Source organism: Arachis hypogaea, unplaced genomic scaffold (assembly GCF_003086295.3).
Source record: "Arachis hypogaea cultivar Tifrunner unplaced genomic scaffold, arahy.Tifrunner.gnm2.J5K5 arahy.Tifrunner.gnm2.scaffold_131, whole genome shotgun sequence".
Lineage (NCBI taxonomy): Eukaryota > Viridiplantae > Streptophyta > Magnoliopsida > Fabales > Fabaceae > Arachis > Arachis hypogaea.
In genome coordinates this window covers 5,001-15,000 of record NW_027255527.1, presented here as the reverse complement: position 1 = coordinate 15,000, position 10,000 = coordinate 5,001, and the positions used below count along the sequence as shown (strand labels likewise).

The 10,000-nt window shown below is 44.4% G+C and overlaps 1 protein-coding gene and 1 non-coding gene across 2 annotated transcripts in view; both read left to right on the top strand.

Annotated features, from left to right (window-relative positions):
• LOC114927290 (uncharacterized) overlaps nt 1-452 on the top strand; it is a 4,899-nt gene extending 4,447 nt beyond the window's left edge. The window contains exon 1 of the mRNA XM_029296908.2: nt 1-452. This exon is cut by the window's left edge and continues 4,447 nt beyond it. The gene's annotated coding sequence lies outside the window, so the exon portion shown is untranslated.
• TRNAE-UUC (transfer RNA glutamic acid (anticodon UUC)) lies at nt 453-524 on the top strand. Its single transcript has one exon. It is a non-coding gene; the product is annotated as a tRNA-Glu (tRNA).
• Nucleotides 525-10,000: the final 9,476 nt, after the last annotated feature.

Sequence of the window (10,000 nt, the reverse complement as noted above, 5' to 3'; positions counted from 1 at the left end):
CCCTTTTTGGGGGGGAAGATCAAACTCTTTAACTCAATCTACTACTACTGTTCTCACTCATTGACATAAGTAAAAGCTACCTGTTCCTTACTCAAAGAACTCGTACCGGTACTCTTGAGTTCACAACCCTAAAAACCTTAGATTGGAGTAGAAGCTCGCTCCTACTAATTACGTAGAACCATGAACCATCGATCGAGTGAGTTCGAGGTGGTTCATGCTTTCTATATAACTCGCTGTACGCTAAGGCAAAGGTTGTAACCATGCGTCATGCGTGCCGTAAGCGGGCTCTGGTGGGGGAACCCGTAGGAAGGGGGGACGACCCGCCGAATTCACATCAGAAATCGCCAGAACACAAACGAAATCTTGAATTGCGTATAGAAACAAAACGAACCACTTCTATTCTCGGAGCCCCCTGCTCAAACAAAAAGCGGTATATGAAGAATGGCTTTTTGGTCCCTTTCGTCCAGTGGTTAGGACATCGTCTTTTCATGTCGAAGACACGGGTTCGATTCCCGTAAGGGATGGCTACTCTTTCCCGGCCGCTTTCAGTTAGTGTTCATTGCTGAGTGATCGCTCGCTATCTGGCTGGAAAAGGTGGTCCGGAAGCTTTCTCTCTCCCAGCAAGCAAGACGAGATCACCACTTCTCTCAGTAATGGACTTCCTTCCTTAGCCTTAGATGTCCTATCATAGATTATCGAACCTCCGAAAGACAGAATCCCCATGCATGCGTTCTTTCTCAGCCATACATCTCTTTTTTTTTCTTTTGGCCGTTTTTGTTAGGCATTGAACCCCACCTTAGGTGCTGAGTGGTGTCCTCCCCTCCCTAATACCTAAAAAAAAAAGTTCCGTCTATGGAGCCTAAAGCTTAAACCATGGCAGTAAGCAGTAAGTTGGCCTAGTCTCTTGCCCAGCCTTCGCCTTCTTCAGTGGCCAAGTTGAAGCGTTCAACGGTTCTTCGGCCTACCACCTTTCTTTTTCAAGGTTGAGCTTGTTCAATTGAAGCTAATGCTATGCTGCCCTTCCCTTGTTCAAGAGAAGGCGAGGACTTTCTTTTAGCTACCGGCCCAAACAAAAGAGATTAGCCTCTTGATCGATCGATTGATTGGATTGCAGTACGAAGGGCTTTAATTTAAGAAGGAGGCATTGGAGAGAAGTAGGCATGGTGGCCAACCAAGGCAGTGAAATCGAGACAATCAATCGGGAGAGGTTTTAGTTAGGAGTCCGGGTTCCTTCCTATAAGTAGAAGGAAGGGAGCAAAGGAAGTTCTCTTTTCCCTTAGTCTTGGGTTCAGTGAATAGGGAAATTGGGTTAGTCTTATTCCCTAGCTGAGTGAATAGGCCGATATTTCGTATAGTGATAACGCTTTCTCTTTCTTATAGGGGTCCATTTTATCTGACTTGACTCAGCGGTTAGAGTATCGCTTTCATACGGCGAGAGTCATTGGTTCCAATCCAATAGTAGGTAAGGCCGAAAGCCCTGCGCCAGCATGACAGCAAGCACGGACTGGCGGAGTCAACTGAATGACCAAAGCATCGGTTGCTTCCACTTGTGGCCTTCTTCGACCGCCTTGACACCCTCATCTCAGGGAAACCCCTCTCCTCTCTTCTTCTCTTCATGTATGCGGGCTGCCTGCCCCGTCCCGAATAGACGAACAGGAACAAGCTACTCTTGTTATCGCCTGCTTCCGCTACACTGGACGAGTTAGACTCCCGGGGAATAGAGGTGAGGATCAGGTTTGATAGCTCCCAAGGTTCCAGTCAAAAAGCTTTTTTACGATTATGTTAGACTCAGTCCTTCGCCTAGCTAGCTACAGCTCCATCGGGAAAGTCAGCAACCGGCTCTACCATTGTCTTCGACTCTGGGCTTATAGCTGGCTTCGATGCTGTTCTAGCTGGCCCGGCACGAAAGTGTAGCTACTTAGCTTCTATTTCCTATTACTATTAATAGTAGCCTAAGTCTTTGACTTAGGGAGAATTATTTGTTAATCTTTCTTAGGTTGATTATCTTGGTCTCACGAGTAAAAAGTCCCAGCGAAGCGGCCTGTAGCTAAGTCAGCTCAAAGTCATTACAAGGCAGGATGGACGTTTGTTTTTCTGATGTTCGCTTAACGCGAAAGAAGCTCTTTACCGGTCAACTTCTCATAGAAATTCCTGGTGAAGAAGCGAAAGCTGCTCCTTTTCTTCTTACCCGCTACGATGCACTGGTGAACCCATTACTATCAAATCTGTTGACAAATCACGATGGACCAGAAGAATCGGGTTTAGGACGCGAACTGACACCAGATTCCCCGGCTACAGATTGTGAAAAGGATTAGCCTTAAGCTATCGCTCCTCTTTATCTGCATAAAGGAATTTCTTGAAAGCTCACTCCCAACTTGAATTGGATCTTTGACTGGTGTGCCTGAAAATGTGATGGATAAATGGGCTTTTGAAACTCGATTTGTCGCAACAAAACAAGAGGTATTGTCTCCGCTTTTTCAAGTAGGGATCATCTCTCAAGTGTTATGATCCTCCATTGCTGCTCGGTAGTGGCCTAAGGCTCAATGATTGATCTTCTGCCCACTCACATTCTTTTTATCGAATCCTTCTAGGCATATATGACTACTCCTGCTTGCTCTTGGCCTTGGCTGCTTAGAGACATCCCTTTAGTTCGTCTTAGAGAATGGAATTTTGAATTCCATTTTCGTCTTATTGTGGGTCGGTCATCTGTTCAATCTGGAATTCCATCTCTTGTTTGGTTTCTGGTACCGGTTTGAGTTCCTTTGTTCAAATCAATATCTATGTCAGGCTTCCCTTCCCGGTTGTCCTGTCCTGTTCAATCCGTAGTTCTTCTGTATGAGGCAAAGGCGAATCCCTTATACTGTATACGGTCGAGCTGGCTTTGCTGGTACATAAAGCATATCGGCATATTGCTTGTTCAGTGTGGTACACATATCTGTCAATGTCAATCAAATATCAATCAAGTAATAGAATTCATTCCCCCTCTCCTTTCGGGCTGAGGAAAACGTGAAGAATTTTTTATGAGCTTGTAAGGCTCGTCGTTGAAGTGGGGAGCTGGGCAGAAGGAAAAGAGGCTCCTAGCGTGAAGGTAGCTTGCTTTAGTTTTATCCCTTCGGGGGAAGTAGCAACAGCCTTTATCTAATCGACTATTTAACCATCTCACCTGAAAGTCACTCGCTACCTTAAGGCATGCCTTTACTCCAACAGCTAACTCGACGGGACTTTGCTTTGCCGGGGAAGAACTCCGAATGAATACCTTTCGCCTTTGATTGGATGCCCTGATCCAATGGCTTCATGCCCAAGGGGAGCACACTCTTTATGATTTCACTAGCCGTCGTAGAAGGCAAATCCGATCTATGCCCAAACCACCAGGACGAGAGAATCTGTATCTGATCCTTCCTGGGAGTGGGAGGAGACAGAGTCAAATCAATCGACAACAAAAGGAGTCACTCGTGGCACACTGACTCTATTCCAACTTCTCTGCATCAATGCACTCACTACCTTTTAGCCAAGGAAAGCAGTCTTTTCAAGAAGAAAGTCACAGTCACACCGCTACCACTATTCCAACAGCTATTGATTCTCATCCGAGGAGAACGGAACTACCTTTAGAGTAGAGCTAACTGCTGCAGCCTCCAACAGATGAAATCGCACCGTCGTCTTCCCAGCGTAGAGCAAAGCAAACAAGTCAGCCTGAGTTCCATAAGTCTCTTTAGTAGCAAAAAGGCTAATCGGTAATAAGCCTTCAGTCGACCATCGGGAGATACGCCTCCAGGCCAAACAGATAAGGGAAGCGAGAACATGATCTTCTGCCTTTGCCTTTTATATGATTACCTCTTCAGCGAGCGAGTACTCATATTATGCCTTCCTTTCAGTCCTCTGATCTTACCTTAGACCCTCCATGCTATGCGGGGAAGCGAGGTAAGGGCTAGCTTCTAATCTCCGATGATGCCAAGCGAGTTACATACTTTCAGCGAGCATAAATAACCTGTACATAAGAGCAAACGAGCTACATAGTTATCGCGAGTATAAAAGGGATTAGCAGGTAAAATCTTTTTCCGCTTATTCCCGGGAGTAACGCAGGTTAGGGATTAGCCGTGACTCTTTATTACCTAACGTCTTGCGCCATATGTACTGATCTTTGGTTGGCTCGTAAAGGCCATCAAGGGTCGACAGAGTTGAACCCTTGAGTAGATCGCAGGAGACTTGCTGTGAGACGAACGAGACCTTACTTGAGATATCGCGCCTATCGCTCGGCTTAAGTTGGGAAGCGAATGGCTTCTTTTTGATCGCCTTAAAAAAATTGGTACAGCGGATAGATTGTATAAGCTTGACTTAGGAGATTCATTACCAATGATACCAATAAGTCTGATTTTGGATAAGGTTAAGCTTTTTGTTGGAGATGGAAATTTATATAGGCTGATATCAGATTTTCTTAACATTCCTATCTATGATGATTTTGGTAATCGTAGGTTTGATGTTAGTCTGCCTCCTATTGGTGAGCTCACAAGGGTCATATTCAACATAGTTTTCATTGATGTCTTCGATCGTGAGTTTACTAAAAGGTTCCCTGGAATTTAAATTTATAGATTCGTGAATGAAGTCTTTATTTCGACTAGAGAGAATGATCAAGTTACATTCGATGTGGATGCTTTATATACGCTATTGAATGATCTCCAACTGGTTGGAACGATCCATTCTATTGGTCCTGGCGATGATTGCCATATCATTTATAACCGGCGTGTGGTTATTGTGGACAATACTGGTAAGGTAGTAGTTCTATAAGAGTACGGTAATTGTAAAACCTTTCTACTTACCAGCTATTCCAGAATGGAATGAGCCCGTACCGTAATGAGTGAAGGCTGTTCTAAGAAAAAATCCAGAGGCCAAGAGTTCCGACTATCGAATCAAACGCGAGCTCTACTGTATCTACGCTATTGCCCGATCATAACTCTACTGTATGAGAATTGTTATCCGTCTCCCCTGCCCTGTTAGAACAGTCTGGTCTTTAACAACACAACCTGAAAGGAAGCCATTCCCTCCTTTGTTTGAGAGGGAGATTGGTAAGAACCAGAACGCGAATAAGTAGGCTCTTGAGACAACTCGGGAAATCAAGGAATTTCGTTGACCAAGAATGGGAATTCGACGAAGATCAACAGCAAAGAAAGCGGAATGCAGCTTCGGGCTTAGCTTCGACCACTATAGCTACTATTGCTAGTGGTCTATTCTTTGATTGATGTGCTGCTTTCAATACGTCTTGAAGGACTAGCAGTTGCAATGGTTCATGTAGCCAGACCCATTGACTATTCTACACGCTTAGCGAATGCCAGCATTGATTCATAATCAAACCTTTTGTCATCACTCTTTATTGGAGAATGGCCTATAGGGCAAAAGAGAAAGCCATTGGTCACTTCAGTCCTCTAACTGCAGACAGAGCATTACAAGCTAAAAGACTGATATAAAGTTAGCTTGACCTATGTCGCCTGAAGACTTAGGGGCTTGAGGAGATAATAGTTTAGTTTAGATTGTGTTACCAGGTCATACTTGGAAAGAGTATACCCAACGGTTTCTAACAAAGAATTTGCCTTCCGTCCGGCCTCCTTCTCCTGGCTCTACCACCTGGAATATGAACTAACACCCATCCGGTACCATCGAGCTAGGAGACCAACCAAACCAAGCATGGTGGTGAAGTACTCTCTTTTTCACTCCACTTCCCTTGGGGACAAGAATAAGCTCAAGAAAAGCATCCTTTCGAGGAACGTAGTCGCTTTAGCGGCTTGCTAGAACTTTTTTGAACTGAACTGCTTTAAAATGGCTTAGGCCCCAGCTTTCCCAAAATCAATGCTGGCTTGAAATAGTCCTCCTTTAAATGCTTGAAATACTCCTTTCTCCTTGCCAGTTGATAGAATTCTTCCTCCTTGCTTGCTAGCAACTCCAGAGGCTTAGATTTATTCTGCAACTGAAGGAGTTTAAGACTAGAAATAGATCTATAAAAGAAAGATAGGGGGACTTTTTATCTATCCTGGATGCCTTAAGCGTAAGATTTCTAAAGTTGCTTTCTCACTTGCCTAGCAGATGACTGTATCAGAGGTTACTTTATGATATTTATATGCAACCTAAGCAGCCACTTAGGATTCAGGAGCGGCAGCACTTCTCTATTTTACGATCTGATTTCGTCTATTGAAAATCGTCTTAAATCGTAGTTCCCCCTCACAGCTCGGGCATCCGCTAGTGTCCTCGGCACGCACCTTAATAGCTTAAAAAAAAGGAATTGAGAGAAGAAGATGAATGTGCAATGGAATTGCTATTGGATGGTTGTACTTTTACTGCTTCTTTTAGCTGCTCCGATATCGGCATCGGTAGCATTCACAGCTGAGTCGATTCTATCACTCTCACTTGCAGCCTAGTCTCTTCCTCAAAGAGGATTAATCTAGGAATGAAGGACGAGCGGATTCAATAGCTGAGAAAGGATGGCAAGACAGTCAATCAGAATCAGAAATAGCTGTCTTCCGATGATTCACTATTCCGAAAGAGAGGGCTGCGCTAAACCTTACGTAAAAACCAACCTTACCTTACGACTGCTACGGGTAGCTCTCAAGGGTGAAACTCAATCCCCTCACTACTTGCCCATATTGAGAAAGGAACCAGAGCTAATGATTGTAGATCCTCTACCGTAGTAGAATTCACACCAACTTACTCTAGACAAAGATAAGATAACGATTTGGCTATTATATATATTCAATTTAGATTGATTGACTCTATCAATTCCGGAACCCTCCAAAAAGAAAGAGATTCTACTTGAGCTATTCTCGTTCTAACGAATTCAAGCATTTCGACAATAGGAAGAAAAAAAGAGTTTGAAATTGTAAGAGGATGGAACCGAAAGACGGACAACGAATTGTTCCGAACCATACAAATGCAGACGAGTCGAACCTACAACAGAAAGACTCCAAAGCAATGAGACAAAGACTGAAGAAAAGGAAGAAAAGCCTTTCTCGAAACCGCTTCTTCATGACTGAAAAGGCTACTCAGAGCGGCTTTGGGCGTACGAGTGAAGCTCCAAGCAGGAATCGGCAGACTGCCTCTATCTAGATAGATTCTATGGATGCTGAGATGATTAGTCGAGTGAAAAGACGATGATTTGATAGTCGTTTCACTACGTTCAACTCGAACTTAGATACGTAGTGACTTGACTATACGTATCTTTTCCTTCAACTCATTCCTCTCCTTCTGTCTCTTTATTGGACCAAAGAGTGGCTCCCCTGCTCCCTTCTCTTATGGCGCAACTAGACCAGAACGAGCTAGCTGATAGAGCTCTTATGCCTACTTCTACAAGTACGGTATCAAATGGCATGGGACCTAAGTCACTCCGTTCTGGCCTAATTGTATTAGCTCTAGCCGTAGCGCTTTCTGTTATGATTCCAAGTCTTGCTCCCACTCGTGTTAGTTTCAATGCTTTTTGCTTTATACGTAAGTTTGGCTTGGCCCATTGGCTACGTCCCCCTTCGTATGGCTAATGAACTCCTCGCTTTAGTCCGTTCTTTTCCTTCTGGTCGAGAGTCGCCGTTCCCGCCGATCGGGAAAGGCATATCATAAAGGGACGTTCAACGTAATTCTATAAGAGCGTTACCAAAATCCGAGTCTTGGCAGTTCAAGTTAAAGTTTATTAGACTAGTACCACTAAGATGGCGGGGAAACTTACTTCCGAGAGAGATGGTAGTGAGGCAATGAATATTGTTAGTTCCAAGTCTTCGATGTCCCTCGGAGCATGAATTCTATTAAGCAAGAGTCAGAATGGGTACTAACCTAGTAGTAGAATTCTATTGATGATGAGCGGGCAAAAGCCCCCAGATCCCCCGGTTTGTGAGCCAGGTTCCCCCCTTCTTTTTTCTTGGCACGAGATGCCGTTACACCATACACGGTAGGAAAAAGCTTCTCGGTCATAGGGGAGTTCAGAAAGAATCTCGATGATGAAACATTTTTGTATTTCTACCACTGCCGAAAGCTCCTTCTTGTACGCTAGCACTTTGGTTCGGCTACCTTTTTCGTCGTGTTTGCCGATGGAACATCAAATAAAAAATTGATTGATCTCTTCGATTCATAGCTTGGCAAAAAACCTGAAATCCTACCTTCGATAAAGTGTTCACAAAGCAGAGTGAAAGGCACCCCATCGAGAGAGAGGGACCCGGCCCGGCCTCTTTTGTTGCTCTGGGTTAGCTCTTTTCTTTTGTAGCTCTAGTCAGTGTATAACTCCTATTAAGGAAGCGCGCAGCACTCCGCGATCTCAGGGCTTGGAAGACCCTTCGCCAAAGGGCGTCGTTGCTACTTTTTGCGTGACTACTGATAGTGATGACCCCGCTACCGAATACTGCTGAGACAAATGGGTCGAAGCAAGGGCGGTGAGGCATGGCCAGAGAGGTGGCGAAGTTCTTGTTGGTGATTCTCCCTTTGATTGAGGAACGCATTTGGAATGAAGTGATTGATCATTTCATTACTAGGCTATGAGAGCCTCATAGAGGAATCTAAAGTTGTCGTTTCTGTAACCCTCTACCTCGCCCCGGAAAGTCCCAAAACGGTCGAGTTGGCACTCTCGCATACGTATCTTGGAGAAGGGAGCAATCCTAGTTATTGGTGGGGGTAAGGCAACGGGTGGGTCACTACTTCTGTTACTTGTTCGTTTTCCGTGAAATTCTATGGGAATTTACTGAGAAGGCACTAATGGCCAAGCAATTGAAAGGAAGCCCTCGGCGTTTGAGAGGACCATGTAGTATTCAAAAGCAGTTTAATGAAAGAGTAGCTCTTAGGGTAAAGCTAGTAATAGTATTCTTATAACCCGAAGGCCAAGAGAATGGGGAAGACCTTTCCTTTTCATGTGTAGCCTAGTCTCTGTGCGTGGATATCTTCTACTATGAAAAGAGCGCATTCGAGGCATGAATCCTCTTCCACTTCAAGGCCCGGTAAGGTATTGAGAAGGGATCGCCTTTTCTCTCCTATAAATCTTCTTTCTTTGCACGAGCTTCTGTAAGCCCCGAACTCCAATTACATGTGTTAAGCATCGTGCGTCTTATAGGACCGTGTAAAGCTAGGTCGAGCTTCATAGGAAAGTCCGCTCGGTGGTAGCATGAAATCGGATAACCAAGGTAATCAGACTTGGGATTTGACCCTCAGACATGATAGGTCGACCGCATGTATGAATGAGTCGACATGGCAAGCAAAACTCTGAAACTTTGTAAAAACCCTTTTGTACGTGGCCCTTTCAGGTTCGTTCATAGGAGGTGTAACGCATAAGGGAAAGTACTCTCTGGGCTTGGATACAGTTATTTTATTTATTTACCCGGTTCGGTAAGAAATGCTTTTTTTTAGCAAATAGAAGATTTGAATGCCACATGGGCGGGTTCCATCTGATAGTAGATCCTATCCATACAAGGTCGTGCAAGTCGTCTTTTTCTTCTTTTCTTCCATGATTTTATTCACGAAATCCTATATAGATAGCTTCCCCTACTTTTAAGAGGGAATATTCCACTGACCATGTCACAAAGCAATCGCTGAATTCACTCTTCTGGCTTCTGCCATTGAAGCAATCCCGAGATTTTCAAATATCTAGTTTGAATGCGAGTTCGCCGACTACTGGATTACGCCTACCATCATGCCTCTGATCTACGACCACCCTTTCTTCCAACTTCAAAAGTAAAAGTAATATTTTGAACCCCAACGTTTATGGGCATAGGTTTCGTTTGTCGTTGGGGCAACCCATTAATGTAACGCTTTTCCTTTTTTCGGTTGAACGGCTAGTCTTCGGTTCTCTGGAGTATGTTTGTTCGTACCATTGATCCTATGCGTATTACTTATAGTCAACTGGAGGCTCGACACCTTTATTTGAATAAAGGAACGGAGTCAGAACCGGCTTTTCTCTTCGTGTTCCGCAGGCGCTCAACGTCTAATCACCGTGTCCGCTTGGGCTGGGTATGATGGGTTTCCTTAGTTGGATTGGTCTCTGCTAGGT